This window comes from Ambystoma mexicanum, chromosome 3p (genome assembly GCF_040938575.1).
Source record: "Ambystoma mexicanum isolate Mex_15411 chromosome 3p, UKY_AmexF1_1, whole genome shotgun sequence".
Lineage (NCBI taxonomy): Eukaryota > Metazoa > Chordata > Amphibia > Caudata > Ambystomatidae > Ambystoma > Ambystoma mexicanum.
In genome coordinates, this window is record NC_090925.1 from 1,033,392,931 (window position 1) to 1,033,417,185 (window position 24,255).

At 46.4% G+C, this 24,255-nt stretch overlaps 1 protein-coding gene across 9 annotated transcripts in view; it reads left to right on the forward strand.

Annotated features, from left to right (window-relative positions):
* Positions 1 to 24,255, forward strand: part of SRC (SRC proto-oncogene, non-receptor tyrosine kinase) — a 520,693-nt gene that overhangs the window by 226,215 nt on the left and 270,223 nt on the right. The window contains exon 1 of one of the 9 annotated variants that reach the window (XM_069652382.1): positions 4,010 to 4,030. The exons of 7 other annotated variants lie outside the window; for them this stretch is intronic. The gene's annotated coding sequence lies outside the window, so the exon portion shown is untranslated. Of the gene's footprint in view, positions 1 to 4,009; positions 4,031 to 4,204; positions 4,394 to 24,255 lie in introns of those variants that run through there. One more of the 9 variants, XM_069652379.1, reaches the window with a different exon arrangement.

Consider the following 24,255-nt stretch of genomic DNA (forward strand, 5'->3'; position numbering starts at 1 on the left):
CGTGTAGTTGTGTGTATCCAGGGTGTGCGGATAGCACGTGTGCTTCATTTCTAACGTAGCTAGGTCTTAATGGTATCTCTAACGACAAGTGGCTTGGTTTCTTGCTGCTTAGTCGAGCCGCCCATGTAACCATCTCCAGCTCTGTCTTGTCTCCTCGTTCACTCTGGGTAAGATTTGCACTACTGCTGGACTGTGGGGTCTGCTGGGAGGGTATTTCTTGTGATAATGATCCATCGTGGGAGCAGTGGCAATGGATGCAAGTTCATATGAACAACGGCCATATTGTCTCAGATTCTTCTTCCTGTTGAAGTGTCTTAAGAGACAGAGGGCACGTTCTGATTCGCCCTTTTCAGTGGGAACGAAAGGTACAGCGTTCCTCTACTTTTTGGTAAAATCAGCAATTATTCCCTTACTTCCTAGCAGCAGGAACTTTTGATTTGTGCTGCCCTTTTACTCTGGGTTCGAACCTATGCCCTACTGGGACAGCTGTACTGTGACTTCCCATTGAGCAAACTTAGACTGGCTGGCCTGCTTGGGACGTTAAGCCATTACTGAATGCCACATAGCTCTGCTTCTACCTTGATCCGGATTTCTCCTCTACATTTAAGAACGATTAACATGAAAATGTTGTAGGCAAAGCTGTGTGTGTGTGGCAACTGATTAGCACGTGGGGTGGACTTGGAACCAAAAGAGGTCCTGGAAATAATTTACAAAGTGGCCCCATATTAGTTTTGGCAAGCTCACCCCCTTTTCCTTAAGGAAATGTGGAAATAAAGGCACATGATACAGAGGCCCACTGGCAAATCTCCAGAGTCGCCTGCAGCCCAGTCCCACCACTGGGCATGTTCCTTAAGAGGTGTGACAGGTAGGTGATTGAAAGGGGAGGGTGCATGAAGTCTTATGCCTTGGCTGACTATGACAACGTGATGGTGGCCAAATTTGTGGGGGTGGAGTGGAGGAAAGGCAGAACCCAGGTGTAAGATTTGTGTTGCCGTGGGAAGGGGGTGTGCGTGGGTGAGTTGGGGGGCGGGGGGGAGGGAGAGAGGCATAGTGGTGCAGCGGGCACATAGTCCCACTAATTTTGTTTTTGTGCACTTTGACCTCTGTTCAGGTGTTGCTGGGGATCAGTGTGCCCATAGACTTTTAGCCACTCTTCCACTTCTAGCCTGGTAGTTATTTCCTCAAACTATATGATTGGCATTCAGTCAGCCTACTGTATTTTCACTTCCATAGCTTGGTCTTTTGGTTTTTTTTTTTTGCACACAGCGGCGACTGCTTCGGCCACCAGGCCTTTTGGTTACCCCTGCACCTAGCAACGGTGCCCACTGGCTCCGATGCTAGGACTCGTTGCAGCCCTTGTGTGTGTGTGGGTGTGTGTGTGTGTGTGTGTGGCAGGGTTTTGGGCAAAGGTACGGAGGGCGGCGGCATAGCCAGGAAGAGACAGATTTGGAAGAGGGTGTAGGTTGAAGGGGATCGGCAGCACTCCCGCTCGTACACTGTGGAGGCGGGAATTCATTGTGCTTTATTATGCAGAAGACTATGCTACTGTGGTGGAGATTTAGGGGAATTTACCGCCGTAAATGCACCCTATTTAGCATTCAAATAGGAATCTTGGAATTACAAGCATCTGGTAACAAAGTAGTGTAAAGCTTAATTGGGTTGTGAAGGTTTCCACTTCTTGGGTTCTGTGATATCTACGAAATGGAAGGGTCTTTGAGCTTGTAGAGCACTGACTGTGAAAGGAGTCGTCTAGGGCTGAGTTGAGATAATGGTTGGTGGATGGATGGCACCCTTAGGCTGGTTTCAGGCTGGGGGCGTGAGGGAGTTCACAGGGGATAGCCATTCCTGCTATCGATGAATTGTTTTGGGGAATAATTGAGTTAAAAGAATAGGCAATATTTATTATACACCAGGCCTTTGCTTATTTTGCCTTTTTGACACTTAGTTTCATTTGTGCCTAAAATTACCATTTTAATTAGTCTGGGTGCTGGTTAGGATGGAAAGGGGGGAATAGCTGGGAATGCCGGACCTCCCCGACTGCTAGGCGCACTGGCAGCATAATGTGTGCCCGGCTGGATCCCCTTCACCAAGATGTGTGAACATGCAAAGGAGTAGGTTGCTCTGTGTAGGGTAATGGTATGATGTAACCTGCAAGTTAGTTTCATGTACGTATGAAGTTGAGCAGTTGAATTATAGGTTGGCAGTCAGAAGAATTGGGTACCCTGGGTAGAAGCACATTTAGTTGGCTGGGGGAAGCATAGTAGTTTTTGCGGGTTTAAATACGCCAGTATGATAAGCAGCCGGCTTGGTCTAGTGAGGGATGCAGGTGTGTGTTGAAGGATGCTTTACAAGGTTTTAATAGATGGTGGGGGGGCGTCGTTGGCAGACTGTAGCTGGCTTGGGAGGAGAGGAATGGGGATTTGTTACTTTCGGGGCATTACCCTTTGTCCACAAATTTTGAGATGCGTGAGTATTTGACTTGTGAAATGGGAATGAGTGCAAAGTATGACGAGACACAAGCGAAATGACGGCATGGGTGAGGTGGCGGGGAGATGGGGCTGTAGGGCGGGAAACAGAGTGAAGCAATGCAAAATGGATACGAGGACTTTGAACAAAAAAACACGACTTATGGTGAACTGGTTTGTGGCATCGGTCTGGGGTATGGGAGCGTTTCATGGTTCCATGAGCTTACAAAATGGCGGCGTGGGGTCTCAGGGGGACATTGGTGAATTTAAAATAAGAGAAGTTAGCATGTTTGGTGTTTTGTCCGGAGCAAGATGCGCTGCTGCTATGTCTGTTAGGGGGAAGAGTTGGAGTACTGGCACCGAAACATGCCACGTTTAGTTTTGGCTGTGAGTAACCCAGTAGTGGGGTAGAAACCCACCACTGTGCTACGTAGTGTCTAGGTAAGTTATTGGGGAATGTCTCCTCTCTGTTCAGGCATTTGGATGGAGTTTAAGGAAGGGAGATTTGGCTGTTTATGGTGGGATGATGCGCAGTCCAAATTCTGTGCCATTTTAATGAGCATATTGTGCAAGAGGAGATTTTAGCTGGGAAGGGTGCTTGGGGTAGACGCAAGTAAGCTCTTTTAGACTTGTACCATTACTTTGGGGTGTCTAACTCGAGTGCCCGAAACAATAGAACTTTGTGCATAATGGGAACAAAGGATGTTGCATCCAGCATGTCGATGTGGTGTGGTTGCATGGCAGTGGGGTATGGTCTGGTAAGGCGGAAATGCCAATGTGGTCTGAAGAAAAGGTTCAAGCGCATCCACCAGCTTGTGGCTTGGGTGAAGTTTGAGGGGACTCCCTTGAGGAATACGGGTTATTAATGCCTTACTCTGGGTATAGCTAGGACGCCTGCGAAGAATCTTAAAGCTGTGACGTTTTGTTACGAATCGCCTGTAGGTTAAGCCTCAACAAAGCACCTGCGCGCAACTTCTTCCCATACACAGGTTGGCCCGAGTCTGTTATTGCGGAAAGCGTGGTGAAGGGCGGGCAGTGTGTGTCTCGGGCAAAATGGTAATTTGGTTGTTACTGCCTCTGCCCGCGATTCTGTTACTGCCTCCAGGATCTCCCTCAGCCAGTCTCTCCCGCAGTATCCAGTCTGAGAAGCAACAAAACGTGCATTATTTGTGCTTTCCGCCAGCGGATACAAAGTTCTATCTCTATCCATTCATTACAGAGACGGAAAGGGGGGGGGGGCGGGACGAGCGTAAAAAGGATCGGGCGATTCCTGAAAATTTGTGACGACGGCAATGAGGCATCCTCACTCAGCCCAGGGGGGAGGGGGGCTGCATCATCAAGTGCTTATTGTATTCCTGAGAGGTGGACCCCCCCCACCCCCGAAAGGACAGAGCAAGCACTCTTGTCTACTGTGAGAAAAGGGGGAGTGTGGGGAGAGGAGGCAGGCTGGCTCGCTCTTACAGATGTGTGGTGAAGTGGAGGGGGCAGACTGTTGAGCGTATCTCTGAACGCCGAGCCTGGCCAGCTTTCCTTGTAATTGCTCATAGAGAGTCGGTGGAGCCGAGGTAGGAGGAGGGGGTGGAGTTGGCAAAGGTATTCCTCGTTATTTTGTCTCCTGAGGCAGAAATCTGCCTGCTTCAGCACATCCACAGCTCCCCCGCCACCACTCCCCCTCCGCATTTCCACCCCCTCCCCCTCCTCCCACCGCCGGTGTCAGACTTGATCACCAGCCAGGGCTGAAGGAAGGTGGGAAGCTCCTCCGCGCAAAGAAGTATGCGGTGTGAGGGGGAACTGTTCTCTCTGCCATCCACCACAACCATGAAACCTGTCCAGAGCCCCCAGCCCGCCCCAAACTTTGCACTGAGCGGGAATGATGGAGGCCCAGCAAAGGCTGTCTACCGCTACATTGAATGCTGATAGATTGCGCGGTTAGTATATTTGCACATTGGGTTGTTGCAGTGCATTCGTGTGTTGCATATCAACTTGGATTTGTAACATGCCAACAATGCATTCAAATGATTTGATAAAGGCGTATTTGCGAGCCTTTCCTTTCCTTTACAGACATAAAGGAGCGTGTCCCCAGGCCAGATCACACAATGCAGTATCTCTTCATAGAACCCAATCCTTGCGATTTGCATAAAAGGAAAGTGCATCATGGGAACATAAGATTGGCCACAATTTTAAATGTTTATCATGTCTTTGTGACTCAGTAAGAAACCATGAGCGAATAATGGAAGTTGTGCTCTGCATTTCTGATTAATCACTCTTGCCCTAATAAAAACATTTCTGTACGTTACAGGGCATATATACCAGTTTGGGCAGCTGCACCGAGTATGTGAGGCTTTGGCTGTTCTGTGCCGAGTCTGCAGAAAGTGGCTGATTGTTGAAACGTTGGTTGCTCGTGCATGCAATAGCTCAGATTCTGTTCTGAAGCAGAGTTATCACAGGCAAAAACAACCAGTGTTTCACTGAGCAGACAGCTTTCAGAAGACTGGCAGAGCTGCAGTGTCTTCTGAAAACTCCTGCTCGTTGAAGCACAGCTTGCATGCACCTCCGTGTGATGCGTCTGGGACAAGCCCTTGGGTCTGGGGAACAGGGCTGTGCTCCGGCAGCGCTGCCTGAGTGCCGCTCTGTCTTTTTCCGACCCATATCCTGCGCTGTATAGATGCAATAGGAATCAGCAATGCGTGGAGAGTTTTTTTTATAAGGGGCGGGAATTCCGGTGCTGCCTTGACATTTCCTGATTTACAGGGTCTAGTCTACTCCCGTCTTCTAATATTTGTGCATCATCAAAATCAAAGAAATACCTTCTGTTCTGCACCCAATCAGTCCCCAAGGGAAACGTACACAATGCCCTGTGTCTACAAAATGCAAAACCTAGTATTTGTGGCCTATCCTAGTTGCTGGCAGTTCTTGAGCATTCTTCGTAAACTCCCTGGTGCCACATGTACACATACTGTTTATCCTAAACTCAAACGAGGTTATTTCAAACAACGTCTGCTCTGTGTAGAACACAGAAGGGCGGTCTGAGATCATAGCGCATGAAACGAATTCACGCTACACATGGGACCGGAGCAAGTTAACACAATCTATAACCACTTAATCAGGAAAACCACAAAATTATGTTTTATCAAAACTACTGATGATAAAAACAACTCAAATAGAAAAGCTTGTAACCATTATTGAAACAATAGGAAGCACATATTTACAATACAAAGTACAGGGTTCCTCTACTCCCTCCTTCTGCTCAAGCAGTACAGTTAAGATTGTCCTCTCCCAACAGTTTAGCCACACATGCACGTCCTACCAGTGTGACTCTAGCTGAGCTGGAGACTAAGAATCCTTATGGCAGTCCATGTTCAAACAGGCCTGGTATGGAGCCATGATGAAAGTTTTAAATGCAGAGGTGAGAGGGTTAATGGAAGGACAGGGCTTCACTAGGGTGACCAGACGTCCCGTTTTTGCCGGGACTCTTTCCGGAACTGAGTGCCCTGTATCCCATTCTCAAGATTATTTGCCATTAGAATATGCAGTGGTCCAGGTTTTTGGAAGTTGATCTTCATAGCTGGCAGGCAGGAAAGCACAATCTTGCACAGACGAAATGCTGCATTTTACAAAATAAGATAGTGGTAGTTGGTGATTAATTATGTGTTTATTCCACCAGTAACACTTAAACCTCCTCCTGTTCCGCCTACTGAAGTGTAGTGCCTTGACACTAACTTTCAAGAGTTAGTCCTACATTTGTTAGTTGTCCTGGTTTTTTACTTTTTAAATCTGGTCACCCTAGGCTTCACTTATGCGGCCATAAAACAGTTGCGCAATTTCTGCGTCGCATTGCAATACTTGAGTATATATATTGATTCTATCCGGTCCAAAATCCTATATGTGAATGGTAGGGCGCTCTAGCTCTATCCACTATGGTCTTCTCATGACTTAATTATTCTCAAGCTGTAGATTATAATGGCTCAAGTTAATTGTGTTCTATTACAGGTCTTCCAATAAAAGCCCCTCTTATGCAGCTCAACCCTCTTTGTGATTTGAGTTCTGTAATGCATTCGTGGGATTTTTAGATGTGTATCACCAGCTGCTCTTTGGTACCAAGGATTGTCCTGCTAGTCAGCTCCCATAAAAAGATGATTCTTCAACAAAAGAACACTGTCCAATGTGGCTCGGACTTGTAAGTTGTAAGACTAAACTTTTAAGGGTGGAAGAACCTCCTTAAGGTGCACTATAATTGGATGCCTCACCTGACCCCCTGACAGGTGCTCTGCAGACCAGTCTTTCCTAAATATTCACGCTTTCTTTTTACCTGCCAAAAGGAACATTTTGAGGTGTGAAATCCCATGCATCTTTAGTAGGAAATTGAGGAACACATCTCGGTGCAATGAACTTTGTTACTTGGTCTCAGAGGTTTCAGCAGAGGCTGAGGGGTGCAGGGAAGTTGGCTTCCTTCATGCGTTCGGTTCACAATCAAACTTCACTTTAAAAAAAAGCGTGGCAAGGTCAGTTAGCTGGCCATGTCAAGAGGGGATGGCGATGCCCCTCATCCTCTGGTGGGTGGCCTACCAGGATTGAAGCCACATCTATTCTTACCCTAGAGGGGGGAAGGTGGCAGCTTGGTGGGCCCCAGTTCCTGCCCCCTCGTTAAGTGCCTATATGTGCTTGGACAGTACCACTCTTTACCCCATACCTCCTGTAGGAAGAAGCTGGACAGTCTATAATCAAATTTCTGTCAACTAAATATACCAGCGATCTTTGCAGATTGCCTGCACACATGGTAGCAGTCCATAGCCTCAAGTACAAATCACCTGTCAACAAATCTGCACCGGTTAGTGGGAGAACTGCTATGAAGCGCAGCAGCAACCATATGCAGCAGCAAGAAACTCTACATGCTGCTAGCTGACAACCAATACAGGCAGCGATAGTGGCCACAGGGCTGCTCCATGACATGGAACCTAGCAGGACTCAATCGCTTACCTATGATCCAGTTGCGGTGAGGCTTCTTGACATGAACTGGAACCTTATTGAACACAGACCGCCATTGAACTGGCTCAGCGGATCCATGAGGCAAAATGGGGTTGGGCTTAGTCACTTTTTGATGTGTTTGCATATCTGTAACACCTCTCAGGAAGTGAAGAAAAGGCACAATTGGCCCGGGGAACCAGTGGGAAAGAGCCAATGGGAAAGGTTTGGGGGATGTCCGACAAGTAGGAGGTGGCAAACTAGGACAAAGGAGGAAGACTGTGGACACACGCGTGGGGCAGTTTCAGAAAATGTTTTGTATTGGTTGATGAGAGAAAGATGTGTTACTTAGGTGAGAGTGGAGAGTAGCGGGATTGTGAGAGTAGGAAGGAGTAGGATCAGAGGATGGAGGTAGATTGTAGAGGGAGAGAGAGAGGCACATTGGAAGGGCAGATGAGGAAGACTTTAGGAGAGGAGTCAGTGAATGAAGGTAGAGTTACTAGAGCGATACAGGGAGTGGAACATCAGGGCGTTCAAGGAAGAGTCGTCGTGCTGGAGCGTCTGGGAGGCACACCCAAGACACCTTGGAGAACTAAACTGAAAGTATAGTATGCTAGGAAAGATTTGTATATTTTAGCAACTTTCCCTCCATAGTATTATGCACCCCCAAACATTTTGCTTTTGTTTTGACACCTGTCCTGACTTTTTTTTTTTTTTTTTTTTTTTTTTTTACAGGGAAGTGAAGCCTTCCGCTTCACTCCCTTGGCCTTTTACTCCTGTTATGGTGACACTGATCAGTCCTTCAGACTATCAGAACTTGGCATTTTTTCCATTTTTTTACTTTTCCACTGTTGTAACTTTTTAACATTGCACAATGCATTTTACTATGCAGTGCAATAGGGATACTTTGGTAGCACCCTAGACATTTACACTTGTAATCTTTGGTTACTTTTATATGTGCCTTACGTCAAGCTGGTGGCAGGAATTGTTTTTACCATTGTTGTTGTTTATAGTTTGAAAATGTGCTCTCTTGGCCCTCTTCCTGCACCTACCTGCACGGCAAAAAACCTCGGGGTTATCTTCGACTCCACACTCTCCTTCTCTCCTCATATATCTGATGTCTCTAAGAAGTCACACTACCAGCTGCACCTCCTCAGAGGTATTCTTCCCTTCCTCTCCTTCCCCCAGAAGCTCACTGTCTCACGAGCCCTGGTTCTCTCAAAGCTGGACTACTGTAACAGCCTCTATCTTAATCTGCCTGCCTCCACTCTCCGCCCTCTGCAACTCATCCAGAACAGAACTGCGAGACTTGTCCTTGGCCTTAAGCCCAGGGACCGTATCTCTCCAGGACTGAAGTCTCTACACTGGCTCCCAGTGGCTGCGAGGATAAAGTTCAAAACCCTCTGCGTTGTCCACAAGGCCTTCTGGGGCCTAAATACCTTCAACTCTCTCTTCCTAAATATCTTCCTTCCCGAGCCCTTCGCTCATCCGTCTCCAACTCCCTCTGGGTCAGCCGCTTCTCGAAGCAACGAGCTGGGGGTAGATCTCTCTCCGCGGCAGGGGCCTCCCTCTGGAACAGCCTTCCTGCCTCCCTGAAAATTGAGGAGAACCATCTACGGTTCCGGAAGCACCTCAAAACCTTCCTCTTTGCTTCTGCTTTCTCTCTCCCTCTCCCCTGCTAATTCTTCACTGAATCTGCACCAAATCTGCAACTGGGCCACTCTCGCCGACCTCGGTCCTGGGCACAGCCACTCTGCACTTGCACTGCCTCGCTGGCAACACCTGCTCTGCGGGACTGTCTCTGTATCCCTACAGCCCCCGTTCCCAGCACTTGTCTGCACTTACCTTGCACTTGCCACCAGCTGGCCCTATTCATTTTATTATATATACTTACCTTGTACTGCACTTGCCCCTTCCCCATCCCTTGCGCTTTGTCCCTTCCCCCTTACCCTGCACTTGCGCGATCTGAATGACACCTGGCCTAGTAGGATCGTTGTCTGTCTTCCCCCGTTTCCCCCTCCCTGCCTCGTCGCGCCTTGAAACACTTAAAATGCTTGTGTATAGGCGCGTTACAAATGCCATATCATATATCATATCATATCATACCACATATGGCTAATAAACGTGTCTAGTCTTATGTTGATTTAAACTGCGCACCGTGCCACCCAAGGGCAGTCTCCAGGTGCTCATGTGGCTCTGCAAGAAAGAGGATGGGGTTGGTTAGTGAGGGAAGAATGATGGCATAGGTCCAGAACCTGGAGAATTGGTGTCTGTGTGTTGGCTTGCAGATGTTAGGTTGTGTGCACTGGCTGATTTTATCTGTACGGTAAGGTCCAATGCCTGAGATGTTTCTATGTGACTGTTTTTTTATATTTGGGTGTGAATGTGTAGATTGGCAGGTGTTCAAGGTTGTGCCTACTGTGTCCGTACTGGTATGGTTCAGTGTCCGGGTTTGTTTTTTTGTAATTGTGTGCTGCTTGTGTTAGGTGTATGTTATGGTATAAGTTGGCTAGCCCAGTGGGAGTGTATAGTGCTTGGGTGGTCTGTTTGAGTAAGTAGAAGCGGGTGGTTAGTGCTTTGGCTACTCGCTAAATTGTTCTGTGTGGCTAATCTACACAGTCCTATCTGTTGTGACAAATAACTAATCTCTATAGTTATATTCAAGTGTGACGCATGGTTAATCTCGATGCGTGGCTAAAAATCACAATGCACTCTAAATGTGGCGCATGGTTAAACTTCACCTGGATAGAGGGTGAACTTCTAAATTGGAGGCACAACAGTAAATGCAAACCCCTAGATTTGAGATAACTGGATAGAGGGAGAACGCTCAAGTATGGGACACAACAGTAAAATAAAACCACCTTTCGTACACAGCAGTGATGGAAATATTTACTAGCTGGCTAATTTTGGTATGCTATGTTATGTAGGTAAGAATACTGGCAGGGCTTTTTGGAATACGGGGATTGCTGTACTCCCCACCCATAACACACTTGCCTTGTCCATCGCTGCTGGTTGACGGCTGGCTAATGGCTTCCCCGGCGAACGCAAACTGGAGCTGCTTCTTCGGGAACTTCCCCTTTGCCTTGGGCCCTTAGCGAGGGCTGCCTAGGCAAAGCTGCCCTGGAAGGACCTTTTTTAAAATACAGCTGTTCCAGTCACAGGTGTGGCATGGACCAATGAGAATCAAATGGGCAAATAGCCACCTGACTGTTTCAGCCAATTGCAAGGGGTAGGGTGGGGAAGTAAAAAAGACAGATACAAAAACTACACCACAGAGCCTGCATAGCCTAGATGCAGACCAGCTCAGAAAACTGGGTGGGAGTCAACAAAAAACAGAAAATAAACCCCACAAAAAACCACAAACTAGGCAGAACACAGTTGCAAAATACACACAGATCCCACCACAATCTAGGCCAAAAACGGATTGAAATCGATGTAAAACTACTCCCTGAGCATCAATCGGCCCCTAAGGCTGCGTTTCAAGGGTTCTCCCTGTAGGATGCCCTAAAATGGTCACACCACAAAATTTGTGTTTCAAATGGATTGTGTTCTCCCATGTATTCCTCATCTTGTGATAAATCGTTATCTCCAGCTTCGCTGCTTCCGAAAACATTTTTCTCGGCAGAGGGCGCTTTGCTCGAGGTTGTGGCCTCGATTGTCCCTCGACGTACTCCGTACTCTGTCGACGTCACCGATGGTATAAGTAGCTCGAGCCGCGCCCGTTGCTTCAGTTCCGTTTTTCCGATCGCTTCGCTATCGAACGGCGCGCTTCTATTTTCTGTGAAGAAAATGTCATCTTCGACACCCAGAACTGGGTTTAAAAAGTGTGAAGATTGTGGGTCTAAGATGTCGATTACCGATACCCACCGGATTTGTCTCTGGTGTCTCGGTTCCAGTGACCAAACCGACTGCGGCTCCTGCCAATCGATGACCGAAAAAGCTCTTTGTGAGAGGAGAGGTAAACTGTCGGTGGGGAGGGAGGCCTCAAAAAAGGTTTTGTCAAAAAAACATAAGAAAGCAACTGATTCTAGGGGATCGGATCGCCATAGGCACTTGAAGAGATCTCGATCTAGAAGTAGATCAAGACATTCTTCGTCATCGAAAAAAATGAAGAGGAAACATAGATCTCCCTCATCTTCTTCTTCAGAGTCGACCGAAGATATTTGTTGTCCGACTAAATCGGATTCTCCCAGTAAGTGGGAAGAATTCCGCAAAAAGATGGAGGTTTTCGAGAATGCGGCCTCGACCCGCTCGAAAGAACCTCGAAAAAGCCATACCCCTAAGGTCGCTCCATTGGACGACAAAGGGAAGTCCAAGGCTACTATGGCTAAAACCAGTAGCATCGAGGAATACAAAAAACCTCGAGTAGACGCAAAACCGTCGAAGAATCTTCGAGAGTAGAGCACCTCTCCAGTGCCGGCCAAGAAACACAAATCGTCGAAGACTTCAACTTCGTCGACGCCCTCGATGTCGATAATTTCGACACCAAAGCCAAATGCGTCAACGACGCCATTATCAAAGTCATCTTTGAAAACTTCGAAGACACCCTCAAACTTCAAGGGATTTGCCATTTCCTTCGGAGCAGATGGAAGAGGAAGAAAGGAGATTCACTCATTTGCCCAGATCAGACTTTTTCAAATCTATGTCTGCAATCTATGAAGAGTCTGCTTCAGAAGAAGACGAAGTTACTCCTTTGGGAGTTACTTATAGTACAAGACAAGTTCCTGAAGAACTTATTGACCAGGAATCTAGAATGAGAGACCTGAGTGATACTCTACATTCTGCCAGTGGATTTGACACATCCCCAGAATTAGAGTTCACCAAACCTGATCCTGCAGAGCATGCAGATGCTGGGTACAGGGGTCTTATGACCAGGGTAGTTGAATTCATGGGTTGGGGTAATACTTCACCCATTTTTTAACAAGATGACATGCCGAATATTCTCGTCAAGGGACCTCAGAAGGATCCTGTTCTCCCTTTTCACAGGGCCCTTCAAAGGAATGTGGAGAAAAACTGGGAGAAACCAGAAACCATTGCTGCTGCAGACAGCACTTTTCCAAGAAAATATAGACCAGCTGGATCGGATCCTGAATATTTGAATAAACATCCAACTCCAGAGAGTTTAGTCATTCAAGCAGCATCCACTTCAAAACAAACTGCTTATCCAACTATCCCTCCAGATAGAGAGGATAAAAAAATTGACGCCTTGGCACGTAAAGTTTTCACCTCGGGCAGTATGGCACTTAAGTCGGCAAATGTCACCTGTACCCTAGCCAGGTTTACCCATACCCTGTGGGACTGTATTTCAGCGGCGGCTGATCATATTCCGGAAGGAAAGGGAAGGCTTCCTGAATATAGTCAGACGGGAAGGAGGCAGTGGGGGAATGCCTCCAGTCTGGACTGGATACTGCTGATAGTATCAGCAGATCCATGGCTGCAAGCGTTGTGCTACGCAGATTTGCGTGGTTGAGGAAGTCGGGATTTGCACCGGACGTGCAAGCTAGACTCCTCAACATGCCCTTTGATGGCTCGAGGCTCTTTGGCAGAAAGGCTGATGAAAGCCTTGAAAAACTTCAGACCTCGAAAGCGGCAGCTAAATCACTTAGCGCCTCTTTGCGCCAGCCTCTAAAACCCTGTTCCGGCTCATCTTCCTGGAGGGGTCGTTCTTTTCGATACTACTCCTCTTTTGGTAGAGGAAGAGGACAGGCCTCTCAAAGGGGCAAAAGGAACTTCCCTCGTGGAACACGGGGAAGAGGTGCAAAATCAGCCTCAGGAGCGGCATCTGTACCCTCAGCCACTCCCGCAGCCGCCTCCAAATCCCTCTGAGACCTTGTTACACAAAACACCAGTGGGAGGCAGGATCTCTCAACATCTGAAAGAATGGCGGGGCATTACCTCAGATGCTTGGGCACTGGAAACAGTAGCCCAAGGTTACTGTCTCCCCTTTCTAAAAAGGCCTCAATCATCCACCGGGAGCCAACTCCGTCAAAATTCCGGATCCGCTCCTGTTGCAGGAAATTTTAACCCTGCTAGAGAAAGGTGCCATAGAACTGGTACCTGTAGCGGAGAGGAACAGGGGTTGGTACTCCCCATATTTTCTCATCCCAAAAAAGGACGGAGGACTGAGACCCATCTTGGACTTGAGAAACTTGAACAAGTTCCTCAGGAAGGACAAGTTCAAGATGGTGACTCTTTCTCAGATCCTTCAGGCTCTCCAACTCCAAGATTGGTTGGTATCATTGGACCTTCAGGATGCTTACTTTCATGTGCCAATCCATCCAAAGCACAGAAAGTACCTGAGGTTCGCGATTGGCAATTCTCATTATCAGTTTCGAATTCTGCTATTCAGGTTGACCTCCGCCCCGAGGGTTTTCACCAAACTGTTGGCGGTTGTTGCAGCAAGTCTCAGGAAAGGAGGTATTCACATATATCCCTACCTGGACGACTGGTTGATCAGAGCAAGTTCTCCAGAACAAGCTCAGGAACATCTTTCGATCACTTGCCACTTCCTCCACAAACTGGGCTTCTCCCTCAATTTCAAGAAGTCCTACATGATAACAGCCCAGAAACTCCAGTTTATCGGAGCAGTCTTGGACACTTCATCGGGAAAAGCCTCGCCTCCCGAAGTGAGAGCTCTCCACATCCAGCAGATGGTAACAAAATTCCAGAATGCCCAACATCTACCGGCCTTCGATTTTCTCAGGTTGCTCGGCCTCATGGCATCCTGCATTTTTCTAGTACCAGAAGCCAGGTTGAGAATGAGATCCCTTCAATGGGCACTGGGAACTCAGTGGTCCCAGTTCTCAGGGAATATGTCGGATCTTCTGCAAGTCCCGAGCGCAGTTGCTCAGGATCTTCTATGGTGGGCTTGCAACGACAACATTCTCAAGGGAGAGTCTTTTTGGCAACCATGGCTGTAGATAACGGTAGTGACGGATGCCTCACTCACGGGTTGGGGAGCACACACCAACGATCTGACAATCAGCGGTCGTTGGTCTCCATCGGAGTCCAAACTACACATCAACCTATTAGAGCTGAGGGCAATCAGAATAGCTCTGAAGGCCTTTCTGCCCTCTGTACAGGGAAAGAATGTTCTGATAATGACGGACAACACATTGGCCATGTACTATCTCAACAAGAGAGGAGGTGTAGGGTCACTGCCACTGTGCAGAGAGGCAATGCAGCCCTGGTTCTGGGCAATACGAGAAGGAATCTCTGTCGGCAATTCACCTAGCCGGAGAGAAGAACACGGCGGCAGACGCTCTGAGCAGGCAGAGCACGGTCTCTCACGAGTGGGAGCTGGCTCAGGAAGTCCTTCTGGAGATCTTCGCCCTTTGGGGAACCCCTTGAGTGGATCTGTTCGCCACCGCGATCAACCGGAAGTGCGATCAGTACTGCTCAAGGGAATTTCCTCAAAGAGGAGCTCTGGGAGACGCATTCGTAGTGGAGTGGAAGTTTCCACTGCTGTACGTGTTTTCCCCCAGTCCCTAATTGCCCCAGATTGGGCCAGGAGGACGTGGTACCCGGACCTTCTAGAATGTCCATCTGCCCTCCAATACGTCTTCCGCAAAGAGAGGATCTTCTCTCGCAAGAGGAAGGTCGGGTTCTCCATCCAGAGGTCAAGACACTCAACCTTCACGCATGGTTTCTGAGAGGTTGAGATACAAGGATTGGGATCTTCCGGATGCCTTAATGGAAATCTTGCTTTCGGTCAGAAGACCAGCAACAAAGTCTTTGTACCGATGTCGCTGGAATAGGTTTAGTAACTGGTGCAAAGACAAGGATGTGGACCCTTTTCAGTGTGGCACCCCAATGGTGCTTTCTTTTCTGCTACATCTAGCTAATCTGGAGCTCCAGATAGGAACAATAAAAGGATACCTTGCTGTGCTGTCCATTTTCAAGCACTCCTCGGAAGAGGTTTCATACTTCAAAATACCGTTAATAATTAAATTCTTAAAGGGGCTCACTAATGTATACCCTCCAGTACCTTTTCATGTACCAACCTGGGACTTAAATTTAGTATTAAAATTCTTGACTTGCATACCTTTTGAGCCTCTGCACTCCTGTCCATTGAAGCTTTTAACTCTAAAAACTGTCCTTGTGGCCCTATCATCAGCGCGCAGGGATAGCGAACTTCAGGCTCTCTCATGCAAACCACCATATACTATTTTTTATAAAGATAAGGTAGTCCTTAAGGTTAAACCTTCATTTTTGCCAAAAGTAGACTCGTACTTCCATTTGTCACAAAAAATGGTACTTCCAACGTTTTATCCTCCTCCTCACCTGGGCAAAGAAGAGGAGAGATTACATAGATTAGATCCCAAGAGGGCTCTTAGTTTTTACATCTCTTGGATGGCTAAATTGAGGCAAGATGACCAACTGTTTGTTAGTTACACTGGTCAAAAATTAGGCTTATCTGTAACAAAACAGACCATTTCCCGCTGGATCATATTAGCCATAATTGAATGCTACAGATTAGCGCGAAAAGTACCACCAGATGGGCTTCGTGCCCATTCTACAAGGGGAATGGCTACTTCTGCGGCTCTAAAGAGGGGAGTCCCGGCAGCAGACATTTGTGCAGCTGCAACTTGGAAAACAATACATACCTTTGTTAAATATTATTGTTTGGACACTGTCTCCTCTAACGAGGGTTTATTTGCAAAGGCATTTTTGCATTCTGTCCACGAAAACTGAAATGGTACTCCCACCTCCAAAAATTGATACTGCTATGGGAGCCTATCACAAGATGAGGAATACGTGGGAGGACACAATCCATTCGAAGAACAAGTTACTTACCAACTGTAACGTTCTTTCGACTGGTGTTCCTCCCACGTATTCCTCATCGACCCTCCCATCCAACCCCACAGTACAGTTTACGTTTTCTTACACTTTCCTCTCACGAAGAATGTATCGGTCATGGGACACGCCTGGGTGTTCCTCCTATATATATTTCATCGAAAAAACAGAACTGAAGCAACGGGCGCGGCTCGAGCTACTTATACCATCGGTGACGTCGACAGAGTACGGAGTACGTCGAGGGACAATCGACGCCACGACCTCGAGCACAGCGCCCTCGGCCGAGAATTTTTTTTTCCGAAGCTGGAGATAACGATTTATCACAAGATGAGGAATACGTGGGAGGAGCATCCAGTCGAAAGAACGTTGCAGTTGGTAAGTAACTTGTTCTTTTGTTCTTGGTGTATGGGATTTCCTGGCAAGGCAGGAAGAAGTCCCAACAATATGGCCAGTCATGCACTTGCTCGGGAAAGCTGCCACTTTCGTGGGCTAGTGATGCCTTTGTGTGTACATGTTCAGGAAGTGGGAGGTACTGTCTGCTCCCATTCCACATTCGTGGAGTCTGAGTGTGGGTATGAGACATGGGTGAAACCAATAGTTGCCCCCCATTGGCCAGCTACTGGCTGTTTGAATGGTGCAGATTCTTAGCATTGGTGGGCTTGGATTTGCTTCCAGGCTGGAATTTGTATAAGAACAGGACTCCTGCAGCCATTTCTTCAGATCCGCTTTGAAGCCAAGAATCGCTTGTGAGAAGAACAGCGGACTGAAGATCTGAAGAGGCCCGACGAGGCCCCTGGCCTGGTGAAACATGCTGGACTACCTGATCTGTGGAGGCCCTTTGTGGTGCTTTAACCGGCAGACTGGTAGGACCAACCAGTTTGCATGTGGTCTCGATGATCCAGCAGTCTTAAGCCTTTGGAAGTGTCCCTGGACCACTTGGTGGACTGAACAGGTCTTCAGTAGGCTACCTCACTAGAGCAGTTGGTGTCCCGCATTTGCAGTCGGAACTTCATGGCGGCCAGCTTGTGGTTGTAACGCTCACCTGATCCCCGCAGAGGCGCCGGTCTTGACTGGGTGAATGCCGTATCTTCAAAGGTGATGTGTAACACACGGTTGGCTCTTTGGGCTGGACCTCTGTGCACTGTATGTCTGACTCGAAGAGTAAGATGTCTGCAGATAGAAAATATGGGATTAATGAACTGGGGTTATTGGGTGCCTCTCTCCTCTTCCCTTTCTCTTCTCCTGTAAAACCCCAAAGGTTAACACCCTCACCTTAGGTAAGTGAACGCAGAGCTCTCCATCTGCCTCGGGGCAGGGTGCCATAACCAGTTTCTTCACTGGATAAGGGTGCAGGCCTCTTGACCTCAGAGGACTGCTGTCCGTCGTTAACTGCACGAACGGTAAGTTCTGGGCACTTCAAATGTCTTAAAAGTCTTTTGTAATGATATCTCTTGTTTTGCAGGGTTCCGGCGATGGAGGATGGCGGGCTGATGAGAGTTGAGGATCGAACCCGCGTGAGGAATAGAAGCGCCTGGAAGCACGTAAGTAAGCGCTTGTAGCCTGCTTCACGATGCGCACTAACTGTCCCTTTTATCTTGCAGGTACAAGTTCGGAGCTTTGGAGAAGCTGAAGGGTGCTGGAATACCCACTGGATTCGGCGTGGGAAGGAGGAATGGCACGTGAGTAATAAAGTTGCCCAATGTCTTTAAACGCACCTTCTTTTGTCTTTCAGATGCCGGAATGCAGTGCGAAGACCTCTGGAGCATGCGAAGAGTAGGTAAGCCTTTGTCTTTCAGATGCCGGAATGCAGCGCGAGGCGTTGGTGACAGCCGATGGACCAGGTAAGAGATGTGCTGCCACTGAAGACCGTAGTGCTAACCTGTTCTTTCTTTGTCTTTACAGGTGCTGCTGAAAACTGGATTCCAGGATGGTAAGCCTTTGTTCCCTTAGGCCCAGGATCAGAAGCAGAAGACACGATGAGCGTTCTGCTGCAGAGAATGCAGAATAACACAAAGCAAGATTCATCCATCGGGTGTGGTTTAAATAGCCTCCTGTAGTGCTTAGGTGTCTCCTTCCACAGCCACGCCTAGGTAAGAAAAGAGTTCCTGCTTTCCAGAAGAGTTCCAGTGTTCTGAACCTAGGGAGTGGCTCCTGCCCCACCCAACAGGAAAAGTAGTCCCAAACAGAAGAGGATCAGGGGTTCAACTGGCAGGTAAGTAAGCAGCATGGTCTGCTGCAGGTAAGTCCACCCAAGCATTATGAGCCCGGCGCTTCCAGCGCTGGGACTGGGCATCTTTATGAGCCTGGTGCCACTGGCGCCAGGACAGGGTCCAAAAGGTCCCAATTGGGACTGGCTGGCACTCGGAACCGGGGTTGTGGGTCTGCTTCCAAGGGAGTCGGGCAAGTCCTGATCTTTTGGAAGCAGAGATCATGACAGTGGTATAAACCGCCTTCCTGCTGACTTTCAGCCTCCCAGCTTCAAGGGATCTTGCTCTGGAAGGCCTTCTTCAACTGTGACTTAAAGGATGTCTGCCGCCATTTGTATGCGGTGACATTCACCTGCAATCTCCTTCCCCATCCCGTTAAGTGTCCTGAAGAGGTCTGCATTGGTGCTTTCTGAATTTCTCCATCGCCAAGGGTGGAACTCTGCTCCTGGATCCAATTGGAAGAATCCTTGCACCTGCAGATCCCAGGCATTTCTCACTGGAACTAACAGTGGGAAAACTAACTTCAAGCAAATCCCCCTCCAGTTGATCCATCCAGTCCACTGGGAAAGTCGGAGCCGGAGGGGTAAGTAAACGCAAAGCGTTTGTCTCGCCCTTTCCTCCATAGGATAACATTGAGAATAAGTCTCTTTGTATCCTTCCATTCCACAGCTTTTTGGTGGTTGAGCAGTAAAACCTGAAAGAGAACACATTTTTACTTACCAGTAACTTTGTTTTATCTTCTCTTGAACAATCAGCAACTCAAGTGCTGCATCAGATACATTCTGGGGAGAAGCATTGTGACTTTTGGGCACAAGGCCCCACTCCTCATAGGTATTGGATTTCTGAAGCTCAGGAATATTTCTGGTAACTTAATTGTAGCTTACTGCATCACGTTACTCTCTTCTTGATTTAAGTCCTTGAATGCATTTTAAGAACCTATGGTGACTGTTTATTATTGAGTGTTGTGCGATATTTTAACCTGCTTGTTTAATTTTTTAGTGCATGTTCAATGCCTAGAATAAATGTAGTATTTTTATACATTCCTCTCTAAATTGAATTGTGTGCTTCACTTTGGGGACTTATTGTGGGGCCCCTGACCCAACTCATTCTCTCCTGAGAATAGCCTTGACTATGCTCCATTGCTACCTTGATGGGGCGTTGGCTCACCTCTGAGTCCCCCATTCGCTACAACTAGGCTGACCTCCCAAAATCTGTCAACTAGGCCATATTCTAGAAACGGAGAAAAAATCTGGACTGTTGCAACAGTGGTCTGAACTCGGATGCGGCATTAGGACACTATCTATGATCTATGCACTTATGATTAATATATTCAGCTAAAAAATGGGTTAATACATGATATCATATTATTCATATATAATTGGGCTTTAATTGTGTATAATGAATTAAATTCATGCCATACCACTTACACTACAAAATTATAAGGGGTTACCTGGTAAACTCTCTGGTTCATCAGGTAAAGTCTATATGTAATATAATGGGGTTCGAACCAGAGTAGCTAGGATGACAAGGAGATCAACTATATACTTCTAAAACAACATTTTATTTGTATAATACACAATTCTGTATAAATTTAAAACCGTTCATCAGGTTACACAATTCATCGCAATCAATAATACAATTTGTCAACTTCTAACACAAAGCAAACTCATCCATACACTTCTCTTTCAGTCATTCATTCCTCCCTATTGTCTATAATGGCAACAAAAGCTCTTTTTTAAAATTAATTTGGTATTATAAATCATATACCAATATGACAATGATTTTCAAAATGTCCAAAACCCAATGTCTCTATAGGTGTTTTATCTGTTCATATTTTTAGAAACAGTTCTATACTCGTCGACATATGTTTCGGTCTTTATGGGGTTCGTGCCCTTGCCCCCCTCGTTCTCGACCTTCTTCAGGATGTTTACAAAGAACTTGTTGACTCTTTGCCTCAGATAGACTGGTATGGATTTCTTTCACCTAAATAAAAACATAGATACTCTTTTAAAACACTACATATGCTTCTTGTCATCCCAGTTATTTAATAACACTATAAATGTGTAACACAACACTATAACTTTGTTGATTCCACCTTCCCTCACCTCCACATATAGTATATGAGATGCTTGAAAGTGTAAATGCATTAAATCCGTCCCTAGGACCACCTTGGCGATCTCTTCACCTTTGGTCTATAAAATACAATTCAATGTATCAATATGTGGAGTAACCACACTTTCATTAGGGTTAGCTATTCCCCCATGTCGCCATATTTCTAGAGGACAGCATGTTCATTACCTGGATCGCTGTCCGTACTCTGGTAGTGACTTGCTTCTGCTTCTCTGGTTTCAAACAGGTATGTCTCCTTTGCTTCTATATCACTTCCTAGGGGTACAGATCTGTGTCAATCACTTCTGTCTCTACTATTTCTCATTATGTTGTGATTTTATATAATAACTCACCCAGAAATCGTCTGCATCCGGGGAATACTGATATGCGCACTCTTCTTATGCACATGGAGATGTCAAATAAGGCTTCCTGTCCTCAGTAGACCGCTTTCACCTATTAGAGGTAAAGAACACATGTGTGGCCTTATACCTATTTGTTCTTCCAATCTGGTCGCAGCTGCGCTCTGAATTTATACCTAGATCTTTTCACATCATATCATCAACTTCTTTTGTTTAGAATATTAGCATATAACTCCCATATAACTCATATTTCTAGTCTTGTATCCCTATTTGGAGTCAAATATATTCTTGCTGTACGCATAGAAGTAATTATCGTACCGCCCAGACTGACTTACACCACAGTGCACTCGCTCTCTTGTACTGTGCTCACAGCAATTCGCTGCCGCGTGGTAACTCGGATCTCAACATGCTGCCGCATCACCGCGTGGGGTCTAAACCCATCTCCTCCATCTATTCACATACGGCCTCATCGCGTGAGCGACATACTGGTCAGTTCACATATTGCGGCGGTTCACTTACCTGGCGATATCTTGTTTCCTCTCACTTTGGCTCTATGTCCGGACTCGCGGTTGTTCTTCAAACACCTCTGTGATGCTACTCACGGAAAGGGAAAAACGACTCCCTTAACTATGCTCAATAGGCATAGAAACAGGACTGCCTTGGTGTGTTCCTCACTCTACAGGGATGTAGCTGAAACCAACTCGGCTCCCTCCGAGGAAATGGAAAAAATACCTGTTGTCGATCTTTCTACGTACCATCTTGAACAAGTAGATCTAGAATTACTCTCAAAGGTCTATCGTGTGTTCCCACTAACAAAGCGATCCCATTTGACACAGAATTAGAACTGCAAAAGTTTTTTAGAAAAATACGTTTGAAACATTTTTTCGAAGTATATTTCCCACATCATAAAAGGGAAAGTAGTACTCTTGGTGGTAGTGGAGACGTGATGAATGTGAGTGGACTAAAAGTGAGATCTAAGTTTGTGCCCCCTCCGCATACTTGTGCTCCGGAGATTTTGGTGTTTGAGAGTAGAGTCACGAAACGGGTGTTGGAGGCAATACAGAATAAGAACTACAAACCAGACAATTTGAACAGGGCGCAGAGAGAGAGCCTTAAAAAACTATGTGAAATACATGAAATAACCATCAAACCGGCGGACAAGGGGGGTGGGATCGTGATCCTTGAAACTACGGTTTGAGAAAGCAGGCGCAGGCACTCTAGGAGACAGAAATGCATATTAAAAAAACTGGACCAAGATCCAACTAGCAGATTGCAAGATGAGATGAAAAGCTTAACCAACCATGCGGTAGCGGAGGAATGGATTAGCCGAGAAGCAGTATTTTTGAATAAGAAATGGCCTAAAAAAGCAGCCTTTTACATCCTCCCAAAATCACATAAGGATAAAAAAGCACCACCGGGCAGACCTATTGTGTCTGTAATAGACTCCCTCTCAGAGCCTTTATCTGTATATGCTGCGGTATTCTTGAAACCATTTGTACTCCTGACTCCATCCTATGTCCGGGATTCAACGGACATGATTAATATTTTACATGATTTGTGGATACAGCAAGGGGACATACTTGTGACGATGGACGTGGAGTCTCTATACACGTCCATACCCCAGATGAATTGTCTTGGGGTTTTAGGAGATGTGCTAGACGGATCACCTCTCACCAGCCTCCGACTGGCTTCGTGCTAGAATGTATACGTCTAGCGATGACGGAAAATGTCTTACTCTATAAAAAACAACTTTACAAACAAGAGAAAGGTTTAAGTATGGGGGCAACTTTTGCCCCCGACATTGCAAATCTGTACATGGCAGATTTCTAGGACAAATATATATCAGGCAACGAAAACACTCTGACTAAGCATCATATACTCTGCCACTACCTGGTGGTGTGGCAAAGATATATTGATGATGTGTTCCTCATATGGAGAGGAGGAGAGACCCTGCTCAAAGAATTTCAAGATTGGATACATCTGCGTGATGTGAACCTCAGATTCACCATGGAGCACAGTTTGCATTAAGTAAGCTTCTTAGATTTACTGATAATAAAATCGGGGGACAGACTGGTGACTACCCTCTACAGGAAGCCCACGGACAAGAATTCTTTACTCCATTTTCAAAGCTTTCACCCAGCAGAGTTGCGACAGAATTTGCCCTATGGACAATTCTTGCGCATTAGGCGTAATTGCACCTAAAGGGAAGAATTTCTGAGACATGCAGAACAACTGAAAGGGAGACTCTATGATGGAGGCTATCCCAAGAAATTAGTAAAAGATCAAATGAAAAGGGCATTGAATACCGACAGGGAGATATGCCTGTCGGCAAGAGAAAAAGACTGAATGGCAGGATTGTCTTTGTCACTACTTTTAATCCAATAAATAGTGATATTAAAAAATTAACAGAAATTGGAACCTTATAAAGCAGCCGGGGACCCTGTCAAGAAAAGCCCTATTTGCATTCAGAAAGAGTCCGAACCTTAGACAAAAACTTGTGCATAAATATAGAGATGCACCCAAGGACCAGACAGTCTTAAACCAGTGGGGTTTACCCCCCATTACTGGTCACCACAAATGTGGCAACTGCGTGGTGTGCCCCCCTTACAGAAAAAATGCATGAGTTCAAATGGGGCAATCATACGTGGAAAATGAAGCGTCACACGAACTGCTTATCAAGGAATGTGATATATATATCATTCAGTGCCCATGTGCACTTCTTTGTGTGGGGAAAAACGACCAGAGAGGTGCGCCAACGTATTGCAGAACTTAGGTCTGCATAAGAAATAGTGGCAGAAAAACCCTTGGTGGAACAATACACAAAACTAAATCGTAGTGATACAGACCTTAGATGGTTGGTGCTGCAGCAAGTAATAGTGAACAAAACAGGAGGTGAATTGGGTACTATACTTCACCAAATCGAACAACGGTTGATATATAATTTGAACATGGTTCGCTGGGGTCTGAATGTATCAGTAGAATGGAATACGTTGGTAACAAATTGAAAGTATTGGGCTATCTGAATGATTTAAAAGGACCATGAGGACAATGTGTACCTTGACACATGGGGGCCGGCCTTGTGCCCCATGTGCCAAAGGCTTAAAGAAATGAATACAAAGATCTGTGACCTTTCAGAGCCATTATATGACTATTTAGTAGCCTTTACTACGTGTTAATCTGGTTATGCGTGCATAGAAAGTTACAGCAAATATAAAGACTTGTGATCTTTTAGAGTCACCATACGACCATTTAGTTATCGTCATTATGCGCTAATCATTTAATGCGTGTCAAAGTTAGGTGTTATATCTAAATAGTCGTACTTTGCGCCCGTATAATAAACAAAAAACAAATTACAAA